The 7493-nt window shown below is 36.0% G+C and overlaps 1 pseudogene; it reads right to left on the bottom strand.

The window, feature by feature from the left end:
- Nucleotides 1-6290: 6290 nt before the first annotated feature.
- On the bottom strand, nt 6291-7085 carry LOC105793328 (protein translation factor SUI1 homolog; annotated as a pseudogene).
- Nucleotides 7086-7493: the final 408 nt, after the last annotated feature.

The raw sequence follows: 7493 nt of genomic DNA, 5'->3' as shown, positions 1-7493 counted from the left end.
TCCACCCGCTTAAAACTTTTGGAAACTTTTGGAAACGTTTGGTTCACTGTAATGGAATAGAGCTGTAATAAGTAATTCAATTGTTTGGTTGAATGAAATGGAATGGAATAGAGCTGTAATATTATTCTTGTGTTTGGTTGAATGGAATAATGTTGTAATAATATAAGGAAAAAAATTAAAATGACTAGAATACCCTTAGCAAAATTTTTTAGGTAGATGATTATTGTTATTGTTATTAAATTTTAATAAGATTATTATTAAAATAATTTAATAAAAATAATTTAACCATATATTAACATAATTATTATTAAACATAATTTAATAAAATAATATATAATTTAATAAAATTCTTAATAAAATTATTATTATATGAATTAAAATCATAATATATAATACTATAAAATAATATATAATCTACTTTATTATTTTTAAACTACAATACATATTTAATGTGCTAAAATATTATTAGTGAAACAAATAATTTAATTATTTTACAATAACTTGAGAATTATATTTCACATCCAAACATAATATTCATATATTAACAAAAAGTTACATGATTTCATTAGTTTATATGACATAATTCATATGTTATAAAATTTTACAACATCCAAAATTTACAACATTATAATGACATTCTATCATGTCATTATACCATCCAAATATTACAAACACAAAAAGTTTAATCTTATTTTTGTTGATCTTATAAAAAAAACTCAAAAATCAATAGAAGCCAGTAGAAAATAACAAATCGACGAGACAAATGCTTAGAAATACAATGTAATAGACAGTGAACAGAAAAAGGAAAGTGAGAAAGAACAAGTGCATCTATGTGTATCTTGCAGTAGTAATAGAATGCACCATGCATCACATGTAAAAGCTCCAATACAACAATACGAAGGGATATGTAATGTTACATGGAAACCGTCAGTATCTTCCAGTGAAAGGCAAAAGAATAGTAGCCATGGAAAACCAAAATGGTAAATAGTTTGAAGCTAATTTTTTATGTAATAATTGTTGCGGAAGCGTCGATAATATTAATAACAATATTATCAGAAATATTTAGATAATTATTATGCCAACAATTATACTAAGAAAATTCCCAGTTAAATTGGAGGGGTCACAAATGGTCCCACTTAAAACCCAACAACTAGACAGAACTCACTTAGTTATTTATAGCAATAATAACTAAATAAATATAACCAACATAAAGCTATTAAATATAAGTAAACAAATGAGAAATAAAACACCAGAATTTTAACGAGGTTCGGCCAATTTAGCTTACGTCCTCAGACACTACCAAATTAATATTTCAGCTAGAAATATTACAAAAGAGAATATCAACACCAAGTTACAATTAGCTACTTGGATTTTCAAAATGAGATTTTAGGATGATGAAACCTAAGGGGGAAGGGTTCTATATATAACAAACCAAACCCCCTCCCTTTCTATCTTTTCACAATGTGGGATATTGCCAATATTCAACAAATCTCCACCTTGGCGATATTCCACATTTTCAAACATCTTCTCATAACGCAAACTTCAATAGTGTCTTCAAATTTGCGCCAACGACGCCATATCAAATGTGTCAGACATTGATCAAGTCTAAACAATGTTCAAACTTGGCCCTTGTAACCACCTTAGTCAGCATATCTGCAGGATTCTCCGTAGTGTGAATCTTTTGGAGAAGTATCTCCTCTTCTTCGAGAATTTCCCGCACAAAGTGATAGCGAACGACTATGTGCTTCGTTCGTGCATGAAAAACTTGATTCTTTGCTAAATGAATAGCACTCTGACTGTCAGAATATACCTTAAGTTGTTTCTGACCAACTTTCAAGTCTTTAAGCAATCCGTGAAGCCAAATTGCTTCCTTCACAGCCTCTGTAATTGCCATATACTCTGCCTCTGTTGTAGACAAAGCCACCATGGACTGTAAGGTAGATTTCCAACTAACTGGCACTTTTGCTAAAGTAAACAAATAGCCAGTTGTAGACCGTCGCTTATCCAAATCACCTGCATAATTAGAATCACAATATCCAACTATGCATTGACCAAGTGATTCATCCCGCTCGAATGTCAATCCGACATCTATGGTATTTTGGAGATACCGCAGAATCCATTTCACAGCTTGCCAATGACCCTTGCCCGGATCATGCATGTACCTGCTAACAACACTAACAGCCTGTGAAATATCTGGTCTCGTACATACCATTGCATACATCAAGCTTCCAACTGCATTTGCATATGAGACTTTTGCCATGTACTCTCGTTCTTCCTTAGTCGTTGGAGATAACTGGTTACTCAGTTTAAAATGAGGAGCAAGTGGGGTACTTAGTGTTTTGTACCTTCGACATACCAAACGTTGTAGTACCTTCTCCAAATCTGTTTTGTGATGACCAAAGTTTGCCCCTCTTTCTATCCCGAGTTATTTCCATGCCGAGAATCTTCTTGGCTTCCCCTAAATCCTTCATCTCAAACTCTTTACTCAACTGAGCCTTCAGTCTATCAATCTCCATTTGGCTCTTTGCTGCAATCAGCATATCATCAACATACAAGAGTAAGTAAATGTAGGAACTATCTTGAAGCTTGCGCAAATACACACAATGATCGTATTTGCTTCTTTTGTACTTCTGGTCCTTCATGAACCTGTCAAATCGTTTGTACCATTGTCTCGGAGATTGTTTCAATCCGTACAACGATTTGCTAAGTTTACAAACCCAATTTTCTTTACCAGCAACCCTGTATCCATCTGGCTGAGTCATATAGATTTCCTCCTTCAAATCACCGTGTAGAAACGCGGTCTTCACATCAAGTTGAGCTAGCTCCAAATTCAACTGCGCTACCATGACCAACAAAATTCTAATGGAGGAATGTTTAACAACTGGAGAAAACACCTCATTATAGTCAATTCCCTCCTTCTGAGCGTAGCCTTTAGCCACCAACCTTGCCTTGTAACGAACATCTTCTTTGTCAGGAAATCCTTCTTTCTTTGCAAATACCCATTTGCAACCAATCGCCTTCTTCCCTTTTGGTAGTTGTGCCAGCTTCCACGTCTTGTTTTTCTCTAGAGATTGCATTTCCTCTTCCATTGCACCTAACCATCTATCATTCTCTAAACTTTAAATGGCTTCGGTGTAAGTGGATGGAATATTATCAACAACTGGAAGTGCATAAGTTACCATGTCAGTGAAATGAGTAGGTTTCTGAATTTCTCGTCTCTGCCTTCTGACTGCAATTGGCTCTGATTGCTGTTGAGGTTCTTGGGTGGGAACCTCTTCCTCATCTGACTCTGCATCTGCCAATGAAGAATCACTAGTGGTACCTTCTGCTGGAATTACCACACTCTGCTCAAACTCCACCTGCTGCGGAGTACACTCCACCTGCTGCGAAGTACTACTCACTCCTTCTGGATTTACCTTATTCAACATGGCAAATTCATCAAAGGTAACATCCCTACTGATTATCGTCTTCTTTGCCTCTAGACACCACAAACGATATCCCTTAACACTAGCATTGAAGCCCATGAATAGAGCCTTCTTTGCTCTTGGATCTAACTTTGATTCTTTCACATGATAATATGCAATAGAACCAAAAATACGCAAGGTGTCATAATCAGTAGCAGGTTTTCCATACCATTCCTCCAAAGGAGTCTTGCCATTTATAGCAGATGATGGCAAATGATTGATGAGATGTTGAGCGACGTCATGACCTCATTCAAAACTTTCTATCTAATCCAAGATTAGATAACATACATCGAACTTTCTCCATAAGCGTTCGATTCATACGCCTGCCACCCCATTCTCGTTATGTGTTCCACCTACGGTGAAGTGCCTTACTATGCCATAATCTTGGCATATCTTCAGGAATGGATCGCTTTTATATTCTCCACCGTTGTCTGATCAGAGAACCTTAATCTTCCTTCCTGTCTGATTTTCCACTTAAGGAAAACTTCAAGCACCTCATCTTTGTTCTTCATAGGAAACACCCAAACTCTTCTGGAAAAATCATCAATAAAGGTGACAAAATAACGTCTTCCTCCAAGTGATGGAGTCTTGGACGGTCCCCATACATCAGAATGCACATAATCCAGAATACCTTTAGTATTGTGAATCCCAGTGCCAAATTTCACCCTCCGTTGTTTTCCCAGAACACAATGCTCGCAAAATTCAAGTTTGCAAGTCTTTGTACCTTCCAATAATCCTTGCTTGGCTAGAGTTTGCAAGGATTTTTCACCAGCATGGCCCAAACGCATATGCCACAGCTGTGTTGCCTCAGCGTCCTTCTTGGTACTCGAAATTGCTGCTGTTGTTGTCCCCACCACTGTACTACCTTGGTAGTAATTAAGATTGTTCTTTCTTATGCCTTTCAACATCACCAATGCTCCTGAAGTTGCTTTAAGAACTCCATCTCGTATTGTCACAACTAGGCCTTTAGATTCTAACAACCCCAAAGAGATGAGATTCTTCTTCAACTTTGGGACATATCGTACATCCCGCAAAATTCTAGTAGATCCATCATGATTCCTCAGTTTAATTGAACCTATCCCGGCTGTTTTACATGTGTTATCATTACCCATGTAAACAACCCCTCCATCTAGTTTGTGAAATTCAAAGAACCATTCCCAAATGGGACACATATGATAGGAACAACCAGAATCCAAGATCCACTCATCTGCATGTGATGTTGAAGATGACATACTAAGAGAAAAGTCTGACTCTGCTTCACTGTTGCATTCTGCAACATTTGCATCTTGCGGAGTCTTACCTTTTTTCTTCAATTTTGGACAATCTTTCTTCCAATGTCCTTTTTCTTTGCAAAATGAACATTCATCTTTAGCAACAGCTCGACCTTTGGACTTTCTTCTCTTCCCCTTAGACTGACTTTGCTGACGACCTCTTGTTACCAATGCTTCCACTGCTGCTTCACCTGAACCTTTCAACTTATCTTTTCGGCGTAGTTCATAGCTATACAATGCAGCAGTTACTTCATTGAAAGTTACTTCCGACTTTCCATGAAGTAGAGTAGTTTCGAGGTACTCAAACTCCTCAGGAAGCGATCCCAACAACATTAATACCAAGTCTTCGTCTTCAAAAGTCACATCCAAATTCAACAAATCAGCCACCAGCTGACTAAAATTGGTAATGTGCTCGTTCATCGTGGTACTAGGAACATAACTGAAACGAAACAGTCTTTTCTTCATATGCAACTTATTTTGACTGTTCTTCTTTAGGAATTTCTCCTCCAATGCTTTCCACAACTTACTTACAGAAGTCTCTTTACTGAATGTATACTTCTGCTCTCTGGAAAGACATGATCGAATTGTACCACATGCCAATCGGTTGATGGTCTTCCATTCTTTATCATCAACCCCTTCTGGTTTTTCTTCCTCAATGGCAATATCTATACCTTGTTGAAAGAGGGCATCTAGAAGCTCACTTTGCCACATGCCGAAATGACCTGTTCCATAAAAACTTTCCACTGTAAATCTCGTATTTGCAGTTCCAACCCTCGACAAAATGTACGAGGTAGAAGTTGTTGAAGTGGATGGTTTTTCTTCTGTCATTTTTGCCACAGCTTCTATTTAATAGCCACCAAATACGGAATACCCACAAGCTTTAGGAAATGTTTCTGATGTGTAAGATCAGACTAAGCTGCAAACACAGAGCATACTACAAAACCTTGGCTCGGATACCAATTGTTGCGGAAGCGTCGATAATATTAATAACAATATTATCAAAAATATTTAGATAATTATTATGCCAACAATTATACTAAGAAAATTCCCAGCTAAATTGGATGGGTCACAAATAGTCCCACTTAAAACCCAACAACTAGACAGAACTCACTTAGTTATTTATAGCAATAATAACTAAATAAATATAACCAACATAAAGCTATTAAATATAAGCAAACAAATGAGAAATAAAACACCAGAATTTTAACGAGGTTCGGCCAATTTAGCTTACGTCCTCAGACACTACCAAATTAATATTTCCGCTAGAAATATTACAAAAGAGAAGATCAACACCAAGTTACAATTAGCTACTTGGATTTTTAAAATGAGATTTTGGGATGATGAAACCTAAGGGGGAGGGGTTCTATATATAACAAACCAAACCCCCTCCCTTTCTATCTTTTCACAATGTGGGATATTGCCAATATTCAACAATAATAGAAGAAAAGAAATCATTCTCTCAAACATCCATACCACCAAGTACTCAAATAATCTTGAAGCTTCTTCATATGTAATCAAATTAACTGTAAACTAAATGGAAAAAAATAATTCAATGTCTAAAACAACACTTGTTTTAACTTTGAATTATAAAGAACCAAACTTCCATAAATTTCATAATCATCCAACAATACAACATCCAATGAACTGAAAAACACAATAAATAAGAGTTGCATTTGTTTTTTTATCAAACCAATATAAAGAAGACATAACACTATATAGATTATACTCTAATCAAGTTGTAATCAAGTTTTGTTTCCTACTTCGACACGAGGCACAGGTGACTTAGCAGAAAACCATAAGCAGATGCAATTTAGAAACCATGGATTTTGATGTTTTCCTTCTTCACAATGCCAGCCTGGTCGGGAAAACAAAGGCAACAAAGATTAGGATCTCGAACAATAAAATAGATTAGATGTTCATTAAAAAGCACTAACAATTACCTGAACAAGGAAGGTTAACACATTCTTGCGCTGGTCACCTTGAAGTTGAATAACCTGGATATAAAGAGCAACATAACAATCTTAACCACCAATCACCGATAATGGATATCAACAAGGTTAACAATATCTACAGGATTATAAACACACCTGCCCTAATTCAGGGTCCTGGACCACAGTACCATTGCAGCAAAACTCCTTTTTGAGGTCTTTGAGTATCTTGTTGTAGCTGAAATCTTTCTTCAACCCTTGGACAGTTGTCAAGCTTTTCCTACCGTTACATTACTGAATACGAATGTGCACATACTCCTTTACACTAGCACCTGAGTCCTATATTTTCCCACTTCTGCATCTCACTTTATACTCAAACATTACAAACAAGAGATTGTATATTTTCTCACTTTATACTCCATTTTGTGATAAAGAAAAAGGTTGTATATTTTCCCCCTTCTGCATCTCATTTTATACTCAAACATTACAAACAAGAGATTGAAAAAAAGAAGAGCACAAAGTGAAAAATTAAAGGCACTTATATCCTTTGGCTAACAGCTATCCTTTAAAGATTTGTCATATCATTTACACAAAGTGACTCTTCTTTGTATGACATACAAGCATAAAACAGAGACTTACCTAAGCTGGGAATTGGGAATAACTTTTTGGCAGCATTGAAGCAAGCCTTTCTGTAAACTGCACCACTCATCACAATAAAAAAAGGGCTTACCCTCCCTTTTGCTTCAGCATGCAATAATGCTTAATTGATTCCCCCCCAAAAAAACCATTCTTATACATATAAAAAACAAAATACATATAAAAACACCATG

The sequence above is a fragment of the Gossypium raimondii genome, chromosome 8 (assembly GCF_025698545.1).
Source record: "Gossypium raimondii isolate GPD5lz chromosome 8, ASM2569854v1, whole genome shotgun sequence".
Lineage (NCBI taxonomy): Eukaryota > Viridiplantae > Streptophyta > Magnoliopsida > Malvales > Malvaceae > Gossypium > Gossypium raimondii.
Note: the sequence above shows the minus strand (reverse complement) of the source record. Positions and strands in the feature narration are given on the sequence as shown.